Source organism: Sinocyclocheilus grahami, unplaced genomic scaffold, assembly GCF_001515645.1.
Source record: "Sinocyclocheilus grahami isolate Dianchi unplaced genomic scaffold, SAMN03320097.WGS_v1.1 scaffold28.1, whole genome shotgun sequence".
Lineage (NCBI taxonomy): Eukaryota > Metazoa > Chordata > Actinopteri > Cypriniformes > Cyprinidae > Sinocyclocheilus > Sinocyclocheilus grahami.
Genome location: NW_015505207.1, coordinates 2,094,756 through 2,119,005, shown reverse-complemented (window position 1 = coordinate 2,119,005; position 24,250 = coordinate 2,094,756). Strand labels below are relative to the sequence as shown.

General features: G+C 36.0%; 1 protein-coding gene and 2 long non-coding RNA genes across 3 annotated transcripts in view; 1 reads left to right on the top strand and 2 right to left on the bottom strand.

Moving 5' to 3' along the window:
- The window catches only part of LOC107569606 (fibroblast growth factor 14), a 180,921-nt gene that overhangs the window by 50,712 nt on the left and 105,959 nt on the right, over window positions 1–24,250 (top strand). The gene's annotated exons all lie outside the window — the stretch shown is intronic.
- Window positions 12,383–12,962, bottom strand: LOC107569621 (uncharacterized). Its single transcript, XR_001606925.1, has 3 exons — window positions 12,896–12,962; window positions 12,744–12,788; window positions 12,383–12,587 (listed from the first exon to the last, which is right to left on the bottom strand). It is a non-coding gene; the product is annotated as an uncharacterized lncRNA (long non-coding RNA).
- On the bottom strand, window positions 13,759–14,159 carry LOC107569628 (uncharacterized). The gene is made up of 3 exons (XR_001606926.1): window positions 14,093–14,159; window positions 13,941–13,985; window positions 13,759–13,784 (listed from the first exon to the last, which is right to left on the bottom strand). It is a non-coding gene; the product is annotated as an uncharacterized lncRNA (long non-coding RNA).

The following is a 24,250-nucleotide window of genomic DNA, read 5'->3' as shown; positions in this document are numbered from 1 at the left end:
GGATTTACAGTCAGCAGTAAGAGTACAACGTGAAATTCTAATCCCTCCTGTTTGTTATTTTATGACCATTGTTATACCTTTGTTTTTAAGAGTAACGGAGTTGTTCAGCAGGACATTTTCTGCCAGTCTGTGTTTACCCAAAGATAAGGTGAAAAAAACATTTCTGGGGGAAAATGTGTTTGTCGCATATGTTTTACAGTAGCAGAAGCTACATGTCGGTTAATTGCAGTCTGATGCTGTTTTCACTTTCAGCTCGCTAATGATAAGTGACTGCAAGGGAATTACAAACCTCTTATTACTGACTTCATGACTTATTCATGACTCTCCAACATGACAATTCCAAGTGATGCATGCTTAGTTTAGTCAGTATGCATAGGGACAGAATTATTTTCAATTCCTTGCGAGAATGTGTATTTGGTTTTAGAGTGAGGTGCGTGCATTTTTAGCTTCTGGAGTTTTTGATAATTCTGTTTTTTTGGAGTAGCACTTAACTTTGCCCCTGTGTTTGAAGTTTCCAAGTATTTTGTGGCGAAAAGCAGCACTGCCATCGCAATGAAATGATGAACATGGACTAATATAAAATAATATTGAATTATTCAGCATTTGGGTGGGGAATCAAGAATCTTTCCCATTAAGAAAAATACAGCATAGTTGTGCTATTTCTAATGAACTGAAAAAAAGCTATTTCAAACATTTAGCAAAATACACATTCTATTCGGTGCACAATATAATGTGCAACACTTTACATTTTACTCATAAATTATATGTAATATCTAATTTAACTTGCACTAGAAAGATTTCCTTTGGTATCTCGTGATTTTAGGGTACGTGAGTTGATGAACTTAAAAAATGATGGGATACTTAGCCTCAAATACAGCTCCGAGGCAGTATTTGAAATAGTGTGGATATAGTGTACATTAAGGACACTGAGCTTTGGCATTTTTCAGACCTGGGACATTCCCTGTGCACTTATTTCTTGTCACATGCATGCACTCTCAAGTGGCCAAGACTACAAGTATGGGTATTCAGACAGGCCTGCAGGAGTGGTGTTTTGTTTCTGAATGAATCAGTTGAATAAATGATTCATTGAATCTCTCATGAAGACATTGGCTGAATTTGAAAAAGCGAATACTGTTCTTAGTATATCTAACATGTCTTTAGATGGCAGAATAGCGAGAGTGGCATGGTAGCATGCTATTCCGAATTCAGTCAGACTAGTTGTGTTCCTAATTATAAATATGTTTTGAACAAACTGGTTGAATGATTGATTCAATGACTCGTTTACAGTCACTTCTGAATGAATCTGTGTTTTTGAACAAATCATTTGAATAAATAACACCAGGACTCACTCGTAAAGACATTCACTTGTTGCCACCTACTGGTTTAGCGATGTAGAAAACTTTTTCTCTTGGTCTCTCAGCCAGTCAATTTGAAGGTTAGGAACTTACTGTTGTATTATGATATTTGTGTATAATGATTGCATCATGGGAGTTTAGTACATATCAAGGCACAGTAAATTAATTCATTATTAGATTTACGCTATATTTACAACTGGATACAGAGATAAAACAATATATCAGTCTAAACTTTATATGTGACCCTGGAGCACAAAACCAGTCTTAAGTAGCACGGGTATATTTGTTGCAATAGCCAACAATACATTGCATGGGTCAAAATTATTATTATTATATATTTTTTAAATCATTAGTCGAGGCATTTGTTGCATCCAGTGGGGATATAATTATGGATTATAATGACTTATACTGTCTTTTTTCGAGTTGTGTTGCATTGCGCCGCGTAAACATAAAACCATCTCTGCATTTGTGATCGGAGAAATGACAAACAACAAGCCCAACTCTATACTGTCTTCGAGTCAGAACAGCCAGCATTGTAGTCTACTCTCCCAGGATCAGGAAACGGTTCTCCAAAAAATGTGCTGCACACATCTGAATATTTGGGATGAAGTGTTCTGGAACAGTGTTGTAAATACAACTTAACCACTGATTTCTAGTCGTGTCCATTTTTGGAAGGCCAAACAAAGTAGTTTCGCTTTCACAACGAAACACAGCGTCACACATGGCGGCCTAGAGTGAGCAGAGGCCGGAGGATAAAGTGAGGAACGGCCGGAGGGCTAGAGTGAGCAGAGGCGGTGGATTCGACGAAGGAGCGTCCGGAGGGCTTGCGGCAACCACATGTGACGACCCCGGGCTGGACTCCGCTTCGTCCACGGTGAAAGCCGATCCGGTGATCCACAGCACAAAATTGTAGTTTTTCCTCAGCAACCAGCTCCAGGCATGACGAAGCAGATATCGTCCTCTTTTGGAAGGCCAAACAAAGTAGTTTCGCTTTCACAACGAATCACACAGTGCCTTTACGACATGGCGGCGGCAACAACAATACTACAGCGAGAATAAAAGTTACGCCTTCTTTCTTTCCCAAATCTTCCCACATAGTGACATAGGTATGTGGGGGCGTGTTACAACAAGCTTTTTTAGGTAGGCGTGGCTGACTCTTAACTTTTATAAAGAATATCTCTTTGGATTTGAGACTTTAGTCTTTGCAACTTTACAGATCTTCTTTATGCACCAAGAGCTTGTAACACTCCAAAGAGAAAGGAAAAATTGAAATCGCATCATATGACCCCTTTACTTTTTGCTTAGTAATATGCATTGGTAAGAACTTCATTTGGACAACTTTAAATGCGTTTTCCTCAATATTTTTATGTTTTTGCACCCTCAGATTCCAGATTTTCAAATAGTTGTATCTCAACCAAATATTGTCATATCCTAACAAAGACATCATTGGAAAGCTTATTTATTCAGCTTCCAAATGATGTCTCATTTGATAAATCTCAAAATCATGATTTAAAAAAATTTACATTTATGACTGGTTTTGTGGTCCAGGGTCACATATGTTCATGTTTATCTATGTGGACCTGAATGGTCACACTTTAGTTTAGGGACCAATTCTCACTAATAAATTGTTGCTTATTAGCATGGTTTTACTAGCATATTGGCTGCTTATTAGTACTTATAAAGCACCTATTCTGCATGACCATATTCTACATACAGTACCTAATCCTACCCAATACCCAAATTTAACAACTACCTTACTATTAATAAGCAATAAATTAGGAGTTTATTGAGGCGAAAGTCATAGTTAATGGTTTGTTAAGGGTGAGAATTAGATCTTAAAATAAAGTGTGACTGCCTGAATTTAGCATATGGATACTACATCTAAAGTGAATTTAGCAGGGCTGTTTTAACATGTTTTGGCCTTTAGTCAACGTTATGGTCATATGTGTTTTGCTGTGAGTTGCCCACACCCTGCAAATGTCCCAAAGGAGAATATTCTGCTGTTTTTGCGGTGCCACACAGTGACTCATGTACAGTGAGTCAATGATGGGATAAGTAGACTCTTTATGTTATTTTGGGCTATTGAGAGAGAACAGGAACAAAATAACAGGTTGGGCTTGAACATACACCTGTACCTACATTAACCACAGCTCCACATGACTCTGTTTTAATAGCATCCCTCTCACTTTCTCCTCTCTCATCAACACTTACTTAAATAATTTTGCACATTCTGAAAATACACTAAAAGTGCTACATTTTCTTTTTATCTCTTACAAGTTCATAGTCTGAATAATTTGCAATTTAATGACTAAAACAGAGTAATGGTGCAGGTGTGCTTTCTCTTTTGCTTCCATAAGTGTGTATGTGTGTCATGTTCCCAAAAGGTGTGATGAAATCCTCACGGGATGTGCACACCATGCATAACGCCCTCCCCACAGGAGCGATTGACAGCTGCCCCATCCTTTCCTGCCTCGTTGCCCTCCTCTTTAGGCCACGTGTACAGAAATTACTGCATTTTTTTAACCATCTCTCTAAATTACCCATGAACACATTAACTTGTGTCGTCAGACACACATTAGACACAGATGAACAGATGGCGTTGTGAACAAACGTTTAAGTGCGTGGTTTATTTTGAACACTTTTTGGAAGTGCTGAGCTCAAGAAAAAGGGGTGGTTCTGGGCACGTGTCTCCTCACCTCTGAGCTTTAGTTAAAGGTCTGGTTCCACGGTGAGGATGACACTGAATCTCCTGTGATGTGCATTTAGGAACGCATATGTTTTGTGTGGGAGTGCAGTAGACGTTCATTGTTTTTTGTTTGCACTCCATTCCCTGTTAACCCCAGGTGTAATGAGCGTTTTACAGAAGTGTAAATTGTAAGTCTTTTCTTACAATTAGAACAGTTAAGGACAGATGCCTCTATTTCCTTTAAGGCGGGAAAAGAAAACCTCTATTAAATACGTCACCTGAGATGTGGAGCAGTTATAGCTCACTGAAAAGCTGTGCTGAATATTTATGAATGTTTAGACATTTGCAGTGATGTCTGACACATGGAGCATTTCTAAAATGTTTTTCTCTTAAAGTTTCGTTGAGCATTGGCTGTGGTTAATGAAGTAGATAGGCCTTATTGCAGCATAGATCTCTGTGAATTACATGTGCAGTCATTCTATGCAATTCAGATGATTTGTTGTAATTTCTGACCCCAAATGGAAATGCAGTATTAGCATTAATTCAAGACACTAAAAGTCCCACACCAAACACATGTCATTGGTTGAACAAAAGTTGCTGTGTCATGCAACTCAAATAAACAGAGCAATGCTGAGAGTGCCACAGAACCACAGTGTTTACAGTATCTGGGAAGTCAACCTATATATGGTTAATGGTTTATAAGTGTGTCTGCATATTAAGCTAGAATAGAAGAAAAAAATGTGAAAAGAAAAAAAAATACAAACAGCAGCTTTGAGTCATCTACCTCATTTAAATAATGAATATTAATGAGTACATATGAATGGCCAAATTGGATTCTAATTATTTCCTTTGATTTGTTTGTTGCAGCAGCTATTTTGTACTTTTATGAGAGGATTCAGGTGCTTAAATCTTCAATGACTTTGTTATTATACACTATGCTTATTTATCATTTTAATTTAATTAATTTATATATCAGTGCATGGTGTGGTGTAAGTTTGTGCTCCATTCAACTGAATGTAGAATGCTTTTTAAATTCCGATTTAATTTAGGTATTAAACAGGATGCAGAGTTTTAACTTGAAATGTTTCATCATCATTTTTGTATAACATGAATACTGTACAGCAAGAGAATGTGCCTGCAGTAACAATCATCACTCCTCCATACCTCCATAAGAACGGGCAAGTGAATTCAGATTATGCTGCTGAGTCTCATATACAGTACGTGACTCAAGAAAATGCCTATAGGCCTGCTTTTTCTAGCATTGACTCACTGAATTTTTAGTGTGACTTCCCAACATGCAGTAGGGACATGGAAAGCACATCCACTGTGCATCTGTGCACACGTATGCTCCTGTGTAATCTGGCACTGTGACACAAGTGCCACATGGTGACTGTGATTTTGCCAAGTAGGACATGTTCCAGGATCAGCATAATTTGTTGGTCTTAGAATCCTAACACTATCGCTAACCTGTAACTGAACATTTAAGTAGTGTTAAATCAGAAGAATGGCCCTACCCAGTCCTGGTTTAAAGAAATATGATTCCAGCACCAAGAATGATGATGCCCTACTTGGCAAAATCATGAGTTGCATTCCGATTCGCAGGGTCCCTGCGCAGTGTTGACTGCTCCCTACATACTCAGCAGGGGTATCTGATAAGTGCATCTCAAAATGCACTTATCAGAATCTCAAAAATGTTAATTTAGAGTCTAACAGACAACACTTGAGTTGCTCAGATTGGTGTTGAATAAGATAGCATCCATATGCTTGTGTAAATAGAAGGGGGTCTTAAGCTCCCTCATTTGAGCTAAAAGCCTTGCGTTCCTCAATGGACTTTGGTCAAGAGCCTATGTTCTGTGCAGCTAGAGGAAGATCCACTTCAAGTTGATTGCTGGCTTCCTTCTGAGTCATGCCCTGGTCTCTCTGTCTCCATCTACCCTTCTCTCCAAAATGCTAAGTTTAGTGTTTTATTGTCAGCCACCGCAAAACCCGTCACTCTGTGGCGGAACTTGGCGTCCGGTTGTGATTTACATTCGCTTCGTGTTTGGAAAGTAATCCTGACAAATGTGGAGATCTTAATCACTTTGTACTTTGCCCATTCATTTTCAAGCCTAGCAATCATGTGAATGAGCTGCATTACTAAGCATCATACTGCTTTAAGAGGGCATAAAAACCGGAGGTAATTTGCTCTCATATGTACCTGCAGAAGTGCACTTCGGAGTGCAGGAAGTGCAGGGAACCATGTGACTGCTGCTCTGTAAATGAGGGGATGTTCATCGCTTAATGGAGGCTGTGTATGATCTTTATGCCACCTTTTATGCGCTATACTTCTCTCAAATGGCATATTACACCCTAATGCACGACAGTGACTCTGTGTGAAGTGTGTACTATTTTCCGAATGATTGAATCACTCAGCAGACTCTCATGGATCAGATCATTTCAGTGCTTTCCATAGAATCATTTGTACCCTGCAACACTGCATGCAAATAGTTTTTATATAAAGCTTGTGCTGGATTGGTGTGTTGTATGGGTTATGTGGATCTCACATTTTGCTAAATGGCAAAAGCTCTAGCGCCATTGTTTAATTAAACAATGGTGCCATTTTAACACTTAACAGATGTCTGCATGAACAGTTGTTTAGAAAATAGGGATGCACCTATGTTACTGATACATTAAGTTAAGAATTGCTTTCATGTCACAGCCAATAGCTGGCAAATTCCTATTAAATTGCATGTTTGTAAACTTTGTTTCATAAAGTAAAAATACAATTCTAAAAACTGAAAATTGTTTTAAATGTATTTAGGCACCACAGTATTATATTATACATAATTTAAAAAATAGGGCTGTCAAATCAATTATGATTAATTGCATCCGAAACGTGTGTGTACTACTGTATGTATATTATATGTATATATAAATACATGCACATACGTGTAATTATATTTAAGAAATATATGTAATATATACTTATTTATATATAATATAAATCATATTCAAAAACAAACTTTTATTTTGGATGCGATTAATCGATTTGACAGCCCTAAAACATTATATTCATTTTGATATTTGCTAAGGTTTAAACGGTGTATAAAATGCAAAAATGAATATGCACAATTATTCAATATTAGCCAATATATCTCCAATAGACTGCTACACAAAATACCTATAACCAATATGCTACTAATGTATTGTGCATCCTTAACGTAAAACATGAAAAAGTAATGGAAAATGTGTACAGACAAGTCACAATTTCTCTGTCTGAAAGTAATGCTACACATTTGTTCCCGGAAGTTGTGATAAGTCAGCCAATCAGATTAGAGCTTTCCAGATTGAGAACTTGCATTCCAGTTTAGTGAGCAATATGCATCAGATGGTCAGTGAGCGAACTGTGGGCGTCTGAGGCTGAGACTACTGTAGGCCACAGCTGGTGCTACTTTGTTGCTTGTATTGCTTGCCAAATCACCTTAGTGCTTTTAGACCCATGTTAAACATTTGGTGGTTAGGTGGTGGCTGTACAGCGTTTGATATGAAGGACTCCATCTGATTTCCTGACCCCATTGATTGCAAGCAGTGCTACTGAACTTAATTAGTCCTGGTGCCAGTTCAGTGCAGTCAGCATGACCCAGCCCACACCACCCTCACATCTCTGGCTTCTTATCAGTTCAGACTGCACCAAAGAGCGCTCTCCCACTGGAGATGTCTCCAACTGACCAAACATACTGTACAGAGCCACAAACACTGGGTATGTGTGTGCATAAGCTAGTAGTGATGTCCAAGTCTAATGATGTGCTAGGCATTATACTGTAGCACTCATTGCCTTGTGTCAATATAGCATAGTGATGGATTTTATAGAAAGAAACATCAGTAAAATTACATTTATAAAAAACTTTTGTCTCACTTTTACTTCTTGTCTGTTTGTCCATCCATCCATCCATATACTGTATATATATATATATATATACACACATACATACACACACATGTGAATCATCTGAACTGTATATCATTGTGATCTGCATGTCTGCACTCCCAAAATCCAGCCTTCAGCTGTTCGCTTGACCCTATAGGCCATGTTAGTGGCCCAGCCTATGGGCCATTACAGTCTAAAAGGACCATTGTTACAATGTTTTTTTCTTCTTCAGTTCTTTACCTCTGGTTTAGCATATATTCACTGCTTATCACAATAAAAATTAGTCCGAATATAAACTGTAAGCTCCCTTACTATATATGGTTCTAATGGGATAATTCTGTATTTTACTGTAATTTTACAGTAAAATGCTGTTAAATGTACAATTTTTAGAAGTTAAAAAAACCCAAATTATTTTATAATTTACGATGGAAATTCGCTCACATTTGATGTTTTTTAATTTGAAATGTTTCTTCTTAGTATTTTCTTTTCAGTTACATACAGTAGGGTTTTATGTTACATCTTGTGTTGTTAAATGAATGTTTATTGCATTATTTTAGTGTTGTGTGTTACCATGATGGTGTTTTGTGTTTGTGTGTATGATACCGAGCATCTGCTATATACTATATTAGTATTTTCCTCCGCTTGTATGCTATATACTCTGTTAGTATTTTCCTCAGCTTAAATGTGTGTGCACTGTAAAAACAACTCGTAAATGACTGGCAGCTACGGCTGCCAAACAAAAAACGTAAAATTAAAGTAAAATATCTTAATTTAAATAATTTTACAGAAATTTTTATTAAAGGTTTTACAGAAATTTGTTTTTTATTTGACAGATTTTTCCTTGTTTCAATTAGGATATTTTACTTTAATTTTATGGTTTTTGTTTGGCTGCCGTAGCTGCCAGTCATTTACCTTTTTTTTGCGGGACTTTTTTTTACAGTGTAAAACCCTTATTTTACAGATTTTTCCTAGATTATTACAATGAAAGCACTAAATGTTCTACAGATAAACACTGTTATTTTACAAATCATTACAATCAAAAACCTTCAATAAAGTGTCAAAGCATGCTCAAGATGAAAAATTAAGCTTTATTTGGAAGACAAAATACAAAGTCTGTACAAATGCCATATAAAATAAAAATTGTACATGGTTTTTGTTTGGCTGCCGTAGCTGCCAGTCATTTACCTTTTTTTTGCGGGACTTTTTTTTACAGTGTAAAACCCTTATTTTACAGATTTTTCCTAGATTATTACAATGAAAGCACTAAATGTTCTACAGATAAACACTGTTATTTTACAAATCATTACAATCAAAAACCTTCAATAAAGTGTCAAAGCATGCTCAAGATGAAAAATTAAGCTTTATTTGGAAGACAAAATACAAAGTCTGTACAAATGCCATATAAAATAAAAATTGTACATTTCAGTTTAAGAAATACAGCACAATTACATTTAAAATACTGTACTGATGAAGAACATAGAACATTTTCATCAAAATGTTGAATTAAATATATTCTTATATATATTCGGGTTGAAGGTCCAAATTTCAGTTTCAATGCAGCTTTCAAAGTTTTAGGTAGGGGTGGTTGACTCTTAACTTTTATAAAGAATATCTCTTTGGATTTGAGACTTTAGTCTAGGGATGTAACGGTATGAAAATTTCTAATCACGATTATAGTGACCAAAATGATCACGGTTATCGGTATTGTTAAAATGTGCTGAAAATGTTCAAAAAGTACTGACACACAAATCATTTCACCACGTTTTACATTTAAATTCAACAAACAACAAATAAAATGAGTTTTTGTTTGCATAACTAAAACAATAACATTGCCAATGATGTCTGGATTTTAAATGACAACATGACTGACAACAGTTTATCTAATAGCATGTTCAAATATCTAATGTAAATGTTCAAATAAAGCTTTGAAAAAGTTTCATAAAAGCTGAAATGTGAGGTTTACCATTTAAATAAAGAAAAGTGTCAAGTCAAAATGATAATTGATTAATAAATGATTATATGTATTAAGCAAAATAAGCTTCTCATTTTCATCAACCGGTCTAAATTTACTGCAGGGCATGCAAATTCGGTCCATTTTTTGGCCCAGACAAAAACTGCACCCAGGCTGAATGTAAATGTAACTCTCTGTAGCTTTTGGAACAGTAGAATTGGAGCTGTTTCCCGTAACCTCCAAGGACAAAGCAGCATTGCGCTTAAAACACTACTTTATTAGGTATTACATGGAGCGAAGACGAAAACAAAATGCCATCAAATATTTTCCGAAGACAGTCAGAATCTTCAGAGGTACATTCATATAATTAATTCATCCATATATTCATTTGTATAATTCCCTTGGCACTCTTTAAAACCTCCCAGCTTGTCCTTCATGTTTTCACACAAAACTAAACCACTCTGCTGCTGTGCGCACACGAGACTGTTACTTAAAACTGTGTTTTATGCTGCAGGGCTCCAAACTCATTCTTTCCACTGGTCGCTCTTTTGCGACTAGCTTTCTCAGTTGGTCACACCAGTACATGATTTGGTCGCAATGTTTTTATTTTTAGGGATTAATCAGTGCATGCTGATAAACTTTTATCATAGTTTATAGTTATATGAAAACAAAAGTGATTAACATTCAACCCCTTCTTTTTCATCAGTATTATTTGTGATTTAAATTTTAAAGGGAGTTTCTCTTTAGCCATTTATAAGCCAGGGTTTGGGTGCTTTCACTTTCGAATTCGCGATCTTAGTATCACGTTTTACAAGAAAAGATAATTGTCTCATTTGCTTACATACATCTATACATAGGCCTATTTCACTTTTTAAGACTAAAACAAAAGATGGATTCATTGTTATTCTTAATTAAAAAGCATAACAACAATAAAACGGTAAGATACAATGACAAACTAGCTTACAAAACGTTTATTAACAAAAACTAATAAGACGAGGCATGGCATAACTGCATGCTATATTATATACCGACTAATAAATTACAGAACATTTAGCAAACACTGAGGAATCAAAAAAAAGAAAAAAAAAAGAAAAGTAAAACTAAACTTGCTGTCAGAGACGGTGCTTGCATGTTTTTTCCCCACAAGAATACCAACATGTTCACCTTTGGTTTAAGAAGCGGTCTTTTACTTTACTTTAGCTTGAAAACCAATATTCGCGTCATTTTTGATTTGCGCTCCTACTGATGTGGCGAGTATAAACCAGGCTCTACATTCTATAAGTGCTGCGCAGTTCAAACGACTCATGCGGTTTCGTTATGCTTTCAGTACAGAGACGGTGCTTGCATGTTTTTTCCCCACAAGAATACCAACATGTTCACCTTTGGTTTAAGAAGCGGTCTTTTACTTTACTTTAGCTTGAAAACCAATATTCGCGTCATTTTTGATTTGCGCTCCTACTGATGTGGCGAGTATAAACCAGGCTCTACATTCTATAAGCGCTGCGCAGTTCAAACGACTCATGCGGTTTCGTTATGCTTTCAGTATCGTTTGATGTTTCTCATATGCAACAGAAATGGCAGCGCTTATGAGTTAAATAATGCGGTGTTCGCGCCAGTGCGACCGCACAAAAAATTTAGTCACACCGGCAGATAAAATTAAAGCAAAATGCGGCCATCTGGTCGGAGCCCTGTGCTGGGCAGTATTTATTTATCCTCAGTTGTTCAAATCGCGGTAACCGAATACGGTTATTGTGATCATTAAAATATGAAACGGTATTACTAACCGTGGGGTATTTTATCACGATTTATCATCAAACCGGTAATCGTTACATCCCTACTTTAGTCTTTGCAACTTTACAGATCTTCTTTATGCACCAAGAGCTTGTAACACTCCAAAGAGAAAGGAAAACTTGAAATCGCATCATATGACCTCTTTAATCCACAATTTAGTCACACCGGCAGATAAAATTAAAGCAAAATGCGGCCATCTGGTCGGAGCCCTGTGCTGGGCAGTATTTATTTATCCTCAGTTGTTCAAATCGCGGTAACCGAATACGGTTATTGTGATCATTAAAATATGAAACGGTATTACTAACCGTGGGGTATTTTATCACGATTTATCATCAAACCGGTAATCGTTACATCCCTACTTTAGTCTTTGCAACTTTACAGATCTTCTTTATGCACCAAGAGCTTGTAACACTCCAAAGAGAAAGGAAAACTTGAAATCGCATCATATGACCCCTTTAATCCACAATTTAGTCTGTCTCAGTTTGTTCCGTTTCTTCATGTCATTCCACACAGACTGGATGATGATCAGATCTCTGTGTGGAGCACTGGCTGTTGTCAGACAAAAACCTCACTGGATTATTACAATTAAATGGCAAAATGAATGTTTGGTAATGTAAACTGATATTTCCTCCTGACACATTACCGCAAAAGATAGAAATAACTGACTTAAAACCATTTTTTAGCTGCTGAAAATACTAGTGTTCTAATCATTTTGGGCACCACTGTAGCTCTGATAATATATGTAGACAAACATATGTATTTTAATTCTGAATTCTAGCTATATTAGTGTAATAATAAGTAAAACCAAAACATTCAACAAAAGGTCCATGACTCTGCTCCAGAAGTGACAGACACAGCAGATAAAGAGCAGTCCTCCTCCAAATTGCCAGTAATCAGCTGGCTCAGCTGGGGGTAAAAAAAGAAAAGATTGCGAGAAGACACCTGTTTTATCTGGGATTAAAACAAACTAAAACATGGAAGAAAAATACTGTGAACATTCCTTTAAAAATAAATTAATGTTAGTATGTCTTAATGTTAGACATAAATACTCACTTCCTCTGAAGATCATGTGGTAGAAGATTTTCTTTCCCAAAACTTCTGGATCATGAGGGGGAAGCACACACACAAACAAATTAATATCAATTTGTTTAATAAAACACTATCTACTTACTGACAGAGACATGGGCTTGCAAAAATGTACTCACCAGCTCCATACAAAATCTTCACAGTTGATCCAAAATCCTGGTTTACATACAGTATTCTTCTCCAAGGAATCCAAAGATCTTGCTTCACTTTTTGAGTTTGATCTTAAAACTAGCTAGGCGATATGACCATATTATTTCACAATATAGGACATTTTATTTCACAATAACAGTATATCACAATACAGTTATTTTTGTTATTTTATTAAACATAAGATCAAAGTATCAAATTACAAACAATAGGACTAATGCAACAGGACAAAGGTAAGTTAAATAAATTGTGATTTTCTCTTTAGTATTTTGTTGTTTGATTAAAATTATGACCGACTGCAGGTAATGTCAGGCTAAATTATACTGCTGTCACTTTAAGAAGAAAATGCACAGATACAGTATACTGACACGTCACCGGGTTTCCACCATAGACTGTATAAAAACATGGACGTAGTGTCCGTGACGTCACCCGTTGATTTCCGAAGAGCGTTTTTGAAGCTCAAAAGTGGGTGGAGGCGGGAGCAGGTTGCTGAAGCCACGCCCACCTAGCTCGACGGTGGTGACAGCAGCGGCAATCCACCTGTCACTCAAGTGGCCACGCCCTTAATTATGCAGAACTTTAAGGCTTAATAGAATTTAAACGGATGAGTTATAAAAAAAATTCACCCTCCTCACAGTTGTCATGAAGGGCAAAATTAGCTATATAGACCAAAATATTTTTTTGAACCAGGCTGTAAACATGTTTTTTTCTGCTGTAAAGTTGGGCATTCTGAATTCTAGCTATATTAGTGTAATAATAAGTAAAACCAAAACATACACAACAAAAGCTCCATGACTCTGCTCCAGAAGTGACAGACACCGCAAATAAAGAGCAGTCCTCCTCCAAATTGCCAGTAATCAGCTGGCTCAGCTGGGGGTAAAAAAAGAAAAGATTGCGAGAAGACACCTGTTTTATCTGGGATTAAAACAAACTAAAACATGGAAGAAAAATACTGTGAACATTCCTTTAAAAATAAATTAATGTTAGTATGTCTTAATGTTAGACATAAATACTCACTTCCTCTGAAGATCATGTGGTAGAAGATTTTCTTTCCCAAAACTTCTGGATCATGAGGGGGAAGCACACACACAAACAAATTAATATCAATTTGTTTAATAAAACACTATCTACTTACTGACAGAGACATGGGCTTGCAAAAATGTACTCACCAGCTCCATACAAAATCTTCACAGTTGATCCAAAATCCTGGTTTACATACAGTATTCTTCTCCAAGGAATCCAAAGATCTTGCTTCACTTTTTGAGTTTGATCTTAAAACTAGCTAGGCGATATGACCATATTATTTCACAATATAGGACATTTTATTTCACAATAACAGTATATCACAATACAGTTATTTTTGTTATTTTATTAAACATAAGATCAAAGTATCAAATTACAAACAATAGGACTAATGCAACAGGACAAAGGTAAGTTAAATAAATTGTGATTTTCTCTTTAGTGTTTGATTGTTTGATTAAAATTATGACCGACTGCAGGTAATGTCAGGCTAAATTATACTGCTGTCACTTTAAGAAGAAGATACAGTATTACAGTATACTGACACGTCACCGGGTTTCCACCATAGACTGTATAAAAACATGGACGTAGTGTCCGTGACGTCACCCGTTGATTTCCGAAGAGCGTTTTTGAAGCTCAAAAGTGGGTGGAGGCGGGAGCAGGTTGCTGAAGCCACGCCCACCTAGCTCGACGGTGGTGACAGCAGCGGCAATCCACCTGTCACTCAAGTGGCCACGCCCTTAATTATGCAGAACTTTAAGGCTTAATAGAATTTAAACGGATGAGTTATAAAAAAAATTCACCCTCCTCACAGTTGTCATGAAGGGCAAAATTAGCTATATAGACCAAAATATTTTTTTGAACCAGGCTGTAAACATGTTTTTTTCTGCTGTAAAGTTGGGCATTTTAAGATGGGGAGTCTATGGAATTGACTCCCTTTTGCAGCCAGCCTCTAGCGGCCAGTTGACGAATTACAGTTTAAGTCACTTCCTTGTTGGCTTCACGAGAGAGAGCGGGAGGTTGCCGCTTGGTTTCCACCTAAATGTTAATCTTGACTCCAAACATTAGCGACTGTGTTTAAGTCAAGTGAATTTTGAGATGACTGTGTGTATTTGACCATTCAAGTGAGGCGCGGCTTTGTGTCTTCACTCATTTCATCACCATGCACATCCTGCTATTTATTCCTCATTAATGCACATTTCTTTATCAACTCTAAGTAGTACTGTGCTCTAAGTTTCTATGTTGCGCTTCATATCATCGCCACGACATGGTCATATATCGCCCAGCCGCAGCTAACAGTATTAGCTCATACTAACAAAACACAGTAACACACACTGGTAGGACATTGAGATGTATAATCGCGATTAGCATCTCACTTCAATGCACTGTATCTTGATGTAACTAAAGAACATTATATAAGGTACTTAACTTTACTTACCTTTTGCAGTTTGCATGTCTGTTAGCTGCTGGTAGAAGTCTGCGTCCATAGTCGCGTTTATTTTTTCTCAATCGTCATCCCACAACCTAAACTCGCTCAAAATATAAATGAAACAGTCGGACGTAAAATAATCCATGTAAAAGCCATTACAGTTGAACCGAACGAAGCAGACTGCAGCAGAGGCCGATCGGCGGCACACACTGCAACAGGGTATTTTCAAATTTAACCGGGAAAACGGCGCGCTCACTCATTGGCCAGATTCCTGAGTGACGGTCAGATTAACCAATTACGCTCAAAGCAACACTGCGAGACCGCAAATAGCATTGCAACTATGAAAAAAATAAATAATAACTTGTTTTAAGTGAAATATTACAATTTCTATTTATTTTTATTTGTAGGTTGTTACATTTAATAAATTGTTCAAATGGTGATTTCACATTATGCTAGGCCTAGGGTTATGTGCATCTGAGCTATTCACTGTTCACCACCCCTCATTTCCCTACTGACCTGCTGGAACCCACATGAAGCCATCCTAGAATTTTAGGGTTAAATTAGGTTTAGGGCCAGAGGGACTATGTTTTCAGACAGGAGGGACTATGTTTTCAGACAGGATCAATAAAATATGCTGATTTAGGAACAGGTCTTGGCAAAATCATGGCAGTCATGTGTGTGTGTGTGTGTGTGTCTGATATTTATCACATGATGGGGACCAAATGTCCCCACAAGGATATGTCCCCATGAGGAAACATAGAGCTTATAAAGAATTAAGTTTTTTGAAAATCTAAAAATGCATAAATTTTCCTGTGATGGGTAGGTTTAGGTGTAGGGCGATAGAAAATACAGTTTGTACAGTATAAAAACCATTATGTCTATGGAATGTCCCCATAAAACATGGCAACACAACATGTGTATGTGTGTGTGTACGTGTTTGGCTACTTGTGCAGTTATATTTACATGACCAATAAGCACCCTTTTGTGTTTTAACAAATCCATGATCTTCCTTTAAGCACCAGTTGCGCAGCTATGGCATTTTCATTTGGCCCTTCAGTGTTACACAGCCTGTTGGTTAATACTCTGTCCACCATAACACTTATTTAAAAATAATGCCATAATTGCATGCAAGTTACAAAATTTGTCTACATACTTTTATTTAATAGCATAGATATTGCAAGCTATTGACTGCAGTAGGACTTTATAGCATTTGTGAAATGAGACAATGTAAACTGAAAATTTTGAACTTCTCACCATAGAAAGTGAAAGTCTGTTTTTTTTAGTTATTCAGAAGTAAAGACAATGTATAGGTTGGCCCTAAGAGCAATGTTCCATTATGAACATTGTTGTCCTTCCCACATAGCAAGCGATCTTGGCCCAAATGTGACCTCAAGCTGGAACTGCTGGCCTCCTGTCGGCAATGGCAGGTACCCTTTCAGCCAGAGCTGGGCCATGTGTGGTGATGGTACAGCATGGATCACAGCAAACATGAGGGCCGATTGCTAGTGGGAGGAGTGTGGCCCAGATCAGTCCAGCGATTATGTGGCCCAAATCAGGCTTGTGATATGACAGCATATTTATTATGTGACCCATGATAAACAAGATAAATAAAATATTGCATGATAATGGTTAAATGATCACAGAAATTTTAAAGAAGTGTAGTATTGTTTAAATGTTAAGCAAAATTAAGCAAATCAGTAAATCAGTCAACTGCAATAAACGGCACTTAATTATAATTTATATTATATTTTATATTATTCTTCTCAGAACAAATAATATTAGAATCCTTACATAAAGAGAGAGAGAGAGAGAGAGAGAGAGATCATTTAACCATTATCATGCAATATTTATTTGGTTTACCATGGGGGACATACATTTATTAATATGCTGTCATGCACAAGCATTAAATAACATGATCATAAAAGTATTTTTATTCAGATCTTACGTGTGATGCTTTGTGTGAGGAACAGATCCAAATTCAAACCATTCCGCGATATATATCTCCTTCCTCTGTAGCTATAGTAACAATTTCAAAATTTGCCGTTAAGAAATTTTACAACAAGTTTTACGACAGCGACATCAAACTCTTATTGGCTCTCGACGGTTTCGTCATAGATTGCGACATGCCGTGTTTCCGGTGATGCGTGTTTTGAATGAGGATCGCACGCCTTTAAGGAGTGGATCGGGATAGTATTTGCAGCATTTAACAACTTAAATTATGCCCTGCTCCTCACACTAAATTATTATATTCCGCCAGAGAGGACTGCGACTGCAACGCGTCGTCATTTGGACTACTGTGGTACTGCTTTTTGATATTTCTGCAATAAATTCTTTTGATTACACGTGTCTGTTTGTTGCATTTCTCTTATTGACTGTATACTTTATACACTCACTCTTTATTGGTTGATTTTTTCTTTATAAAAATAATTTTCTTTAATGCAATACATTTTTATTGCACAGTTACATGGTTTGTGGATTTTAAGGCTGATTTTCTATTCTATATATATTAGATTTCTATTCATTATAAAATAACTTTTTTACTTAAAATTACTTAATTTTACCGTATTAAAAAATGAGAAATTCTGTAATTTGTCATTAATGATATAATCCTTAATATAATGGTCAAGTTGTTAATTTACAGATATTGTTCGTAATTTTCCATGAATTTGTATGTAATTTATGAAAACAGGAAAAATACTTGATAAATTAGTGGTCGACCGATATATCACCAAGGCCGATATATCGGCCGATATATTTTTCAAATATCGGCATTGGTCCGATAAGTTTTTCTGATTGGCCGATGCGGTTGATGCGAGACTTTTATTTTGATGGCGTGCCGGAGTTTTATTTTGACTGCGCTGACAGTGTCTCCCTCTTGTTCGCAGTTCGCAGGTCGTAGTTAACAGTTCTGTCTAATACGGATAGAAGTCTGTCTAAAAATCAGATAGAACTGTTAAACAAAGGAATTAAAATGTATACAAAAAGTATTATAACGATTGCTTTTATATTATTACTAGTAGAAAGGCAAACATTATAATACTTTCTCGTTTGCCGTGAGCATTCAACAAATACGCATTTACACCATTTAAACAAATATTTGAATTGCTAATGAAAATTTAATTTCACAAACCTGGCAAACTTAGTCGAATCCAGTTGTGAGATCTAGTAATGCGTGCATGTGACCTGCATGATCGTGTGTTCTCTGCGTTACTTTCGGTCTGTGCAAATTGAATGCTTTAAACATTAAATTCGTGATTTCAAATTATGCTGCGCTTTATGCATTTGCCCACTGTCATATTCATGTCATTTTCACTGTGTGCTGTATTTGAAAAAATGTGATTCCCAATGCGCACAAACTTCCCAGAATACTGAGTGCTTTGTTGGTTACAGTTTACTTCCTTTTCAATTAGATTTTTATTAAATATTTATTTATTTGTGGAAAATACTACATCTAAAGTATAAGTATGTTTATTTTACAAATTTATTTTTGATCTATTTTCAAATGATTTCAAATTTCTTAAATATTAATTAAAATAAATACAATTATATCAGTTTTATATCGACCATCGGCCACCCTGCTTTCCAAGATATCGGCATTGGCATCGGCATCGGCATCAGCTGTCAAAAAACCAATATCGGTCGACCACTATTATAAATAATACAGTAATTTTTTGTATAAAAAAGAGAATTACTGTAATTTGTCATTAATGGAATAATACTTAAAATAACAGTCAAGTTGTTAATTTACATATATTGTTTGTAATTTTACATGAATTTGTATGTCATTTAAGAAAGCAGAAAAAATTGTGTATAAATAATAAGGTAATTTGCCTGTATAAAAAATTAGAAATACTGTAATTTGTCATTAATTATATAATCCTTAAAATAATGGTCAATTTGTTAATTTACAGATATTGTTCGTAATTTTACATGAATTTGTATGTAATTTATGAAAACAGGAAAAATACTGTATAACTAATACAGTAATTTTCCCGTATAAAAAAATGAGAATTACTGTAATTTGTCATTAATAATATAATCCATAAAATAACAGTCAAGTTGTTCATTTACAGATATTGTTAGTAATTTTACATAGTTTTAAACATAATTTAAAATTACAGTAAAAAAGAGTTATTTTCTGTAAAATTAGGATTTTTTTTTTACAGTGTGTATATGTATGTATAGAATGCAGCTGTACATTACCATATTTTAATTTAAATTATGGTGTGATGAACAGTATTTCGGTAAGTATGATTTTGTAAACTATTGTAATTTATAATGTGCAAGCATCTGCATAGAGACTCAAATTAACTGGAGAATAATTTTAAACCAGTTAATTTCAATGAACTGTCTGAATGAATTAATTCATTAAAATAACGCATTATTTCCCAATGCTTCACATAACAGAAAGTGGACATTTGATACCTTTTAGCATAACATCAATTCACTCACCTATTTACAATTTAGTGTCTTGTCACACTAGATATTGGAAAAAGTACTCTAGCTCAGCTGTTTTCAAAACACATTCACGCTAATTACAAATACAGTAGTTAGTAAATAGTACAATTAGTAGAGTAGCAGCACTACTTTTAGTTAATGACTCCCCAACTCACAGCAATGGAGAACCTCAGCAGGGCCTTATACATTTAACAGCATCTCTGCTTCATAAATAAGGGCAACTGTTGATGCTTTTACCAGCTTGATGATCAAAGCCACTCACTTTGGCGTTCTTGAGTGAGGTTTTATTTATTTATTATTATTTTTTATTATACAAAGTACTGTCCTGGCTGCAGGGGAGGTGATGTGACAGGTGCATGCTGGGAGTTATAGGATGGCTTCATGTGGGTTCCAGCAGGTCAGTAGGTTATGTGCTACCCATAGCAACACTTAGCCTGCTGCCCACATGCATTCCAGCTAAGCGTGCCACCCACTTCAGAAGCTGTGGGTGCAGGTGGAGGCTTGATGGTCCCATGAGAACCCACTAGGAGGTTAAACGAGGTGACATCTCTCTCTCTCTCTCTCTCTCTCTCTCTCTCTCCTTAACTGTAGTTCTTTCCATCTCCACCGCTCTGAAACCGTGAGCTCAGCTTATGATTTAATGCCCTATTCACTCCCCACTCCTTCCCCTTAGAACTCTGCCCCGCTAGTGTGCTAAATCAGTATCTGGCGCCACATATCAGGCAGACGTTTTTTCCCCCGGCAGAACAGGTCCCTGTGGCGAAGCTGGTGTTTTGCAGGATAACCTGCTCGCTAGCTGAGCTTCGCTGGGGTATGCATAGCTAAGGACATACTACAGCGAGTGCCATACATCAGCCGCACACAGATGAAAGAGACAGGTCTCTTAACGACAGCCTCCTGAGGGTTGCGGTGTGCGGAGAGAGCTGTCGTTAAGCAGATGGGCCGAGACCTGGAAGTGAACACCGCTCAGAATGCTTCCCTCATCTCCTTACAATATCTTTAAAGGCCCCTGGGGTTTAATAGAGCAGTTGTTGAATAATTGAGGAAGCTCAATAAAGCCTAAGTTAATTTATAGTTTTTTTTTTCTTATTTTTTCTTCCTGTGGTGGACGTCTCTTAACCTCCCACCGTCCGTCCCATCTTTGGCTCAAGGTGCGGAGTTGTATTGATTTGTTCACGGATGCTGAGTTCTGTTATATTTCAAAATGAATTATGATGAATGAAGCGGCATGGAGAAGAGCGCTTATGAATAATTTTCCTTCTCTGAATTCAGCTTATCTACTGCAGCCCGACCAGGATTATATCATGCCTTATATCATATGCTTTGTTCCATTGTGCCCTTTTGAGTCATTTGCGGCCAATGTTTGACTTGATAAATGAGTGTCCCTGTCTAGGTGCCAGACGGTTACAGGTTAGGTTGCGGGATTGACCTTAACTGTCGCCATGCATACAGCTCATTCTTGCAAATCATATTATATTTCTATGTGGCCCACCTGCAAGCACACGCACATGCACATACACACACACACACACACACACACACACACACACACACACACACACGCACACATACACATACACATACACCAGTCCACACCTTTAAATTAATATTACAGGTTAAACAACTTAATAGTTCAGTCATTTATTCACTCTCATGTTGTTCCAAAACTATGACTTCTGTTAATTTCTTCAGAGCACAAAAGAAGATATTTTGAAGATGGTTTTTGTACATCGAGTGAAAAACAAAATAATAATAGGTTTGTCATGTATGTTTGTAAATTTTGACAGAATAATTTTAACTTGTCTTTTAGTTTGAAAAAATAAAGGAAAACTTGTACAGTAATACACGTCCAATGGATGTCTATGGGGAAAATGCAGTTTTAACATAATTATGCCTTTTTGAGGTCAAGTAAACAAACTAAGGCAGGGGGTTTCAAACTTTTCTATTGCCAAGGACCTCACAATATGTATTCCTTGTCAGAGACCCTTGTCCTAAAATGTACAGGCACTTATATATTTTCTTATGGAAACACTAATTTTGCTGTGTGAGAAAAACAGTAAACATGATATTATCAAATCAAAATGTTGTAAATTTAAAGAATTTGCTAAATGCAAAATTAAATAATTTGCTTTTTCATAATAATTACATCAAAATAAAGTATTATCAAATGGAAAATGTGGACATCCATTGCAAGTGCATTCCTTACATATACTGTACTATACTGTATTTGTTTTGATTTTATAAACTGAGACACAATTGACAACATGCCACTTAACACTTTTTTAAAAATGTATCTGGCTGTTCCTCATTAGGCTGTAACGTTTGGCTTGGGTCTTGGGATTGAGAGGAGGGGAGTTAATGTGTTTTGCTCATTATGGCGGGACAATCAGATCCTGACTGATTCCCACGTCACAGCTAGACATCCACTGAACCAGCATGACAAAGGCCTGACATAGTTTTTTTATTTTCCTTTTTTTATTTCATGTCCACTAACTGTGGAATGGTGGCAGGGTTATGGAGCCAGTGTTAAAAAACAAACAAAAAAAAAAGGAGTGTGGACTATTCAATGTGTGCATGCATGAAGGGGTGATGTGCAACTGTAAATTAAGTTACAGCTAGTTTTTTAGACTAAAAAAATAATGATTTCTTGAACAGACCTAATTATGTGGAGGTCATGAATTTAGTATAGTCTTTTGCTACTGTTATTGTGAAATAGAGAGCTATTGAATGGCAGTCAAGGGCTGATTGTTGATTAAAGAGTGTCTTGCTCAGAATGTTAAGCACATTGCACATAAGACCTGAAACCTGAAATATTCAAAATATTTAAAAAAATAAAATAAATCATTTTTTGGCATTTTATATTTTACATTATACATTTGTGACTATTTCGCATAATTCTTATTTTATTTCTCGTACTTGCAAATTTAACTGACCATTTTTAACATTTTTTTTTCTTTTTTGCTTAGAATTATGATTTTATTATCTCAATTTGTGACTTTTTTCTTATAATTGTTGCTTTCCCACCCCCATGTTTTATTTATCTTAATTGTAGATTCGTGTGTTTACCACAAAAGTAAAGGCTTTTGCAGTCTTTGGAATTTAATTATCATCAAAGCTCAACTGTGCCATTTTTCAACATCACCTTTCTCCAGGGACTTTGCGTAATCGTCCCCTGTGATAATTCCTGCTGTATTTAAACCTCATCCATCTTATACAGTCCCAAAACACACCGAGACCACCCTGGATCATTTCCTGATTCTATAGGGTAAAGTAAATTGCCTGTAATTGGTGGATTGAGTACATTTACGTTAATTCATTTATTGGAGCCTTTTATGCAGAGTGACAAATGAGTAACTCAGAGGTCTAGTGCATATCACAAAAATGGAAATTAAGCTAGTGATAGCTCTCATTATGTCTTTGTAATTTGTGTCATAGGATTTACTTACAGTGTCTCCCACAAGAGCAGTCGCCTCCCTTTACATCAGCGCAAGCCCGTCTCTTCATTTGCTAAGAGAAATTATCTTGATCTTGGAATGATACATTATTATTATTATTATTATTATTGGTATACCCATAAAATCTGATACACACTGGGGTTGTCATTGTGTTATTATCAGGGCACCAATGTATTTCGCGTGGACCAGATGTGTTACCTCCCACAAGGACATGTTAGAGCAGACGACCTTTGATCAGCTGTTTGGTGTAAACTACATCAGAGCGATGGATCAATAGCTGCTCTCTTCTGCTAAATCTCATTTGTCTATGGGGATTGTACACATTCGCTAGCTGGTGAACATTCAGACTACTATTATGTGCTTTTTGTGGATGTTTTGTGAGAGAGCAGGCAAAGCGCCTTGAAACAAATGCTAAAAAGATACTATATATTAAAGAAACTAGTGTTTTGGATAACAAAAAGCATGATCTCTAATGAGAGAGAGAGGGTGTAAAACTATATTTATTTTGGTGCAATTCTTTTTACTAAAATTATTAATAGTAAAGCTAAATTTTAAAAAGTTTTCCAATTAATTTAAGAAAGATTGATAAAACAAACTTTCATATTAATATATAAAACAATTGAAATTACATTATGACATGTCAATTGTTTGTGACATTATAAAATAGTCATACTTTAATTCCAAAGGTTTACAATAAATAAAAGGCTAGTTTTCAGCAGATTACCTAGAAAATATATATTTTCAGTTTTTAAACTACTTTTTAAAATGTTTGTGCTCAGTAAGATAAAATAAATAAACTAATAATTTTATTAAGCAAAGATGCATTAAATGCAACGATGCCTTAAATGTTAAGACATTTATAATGTTATTATAATATTTATATTGAAAATAAATGTTGTAATTAAGCAGCACAACTGTTTTCAACATTGATAATAATAAGAAAATGTTCTTGAGCACCAAATCAT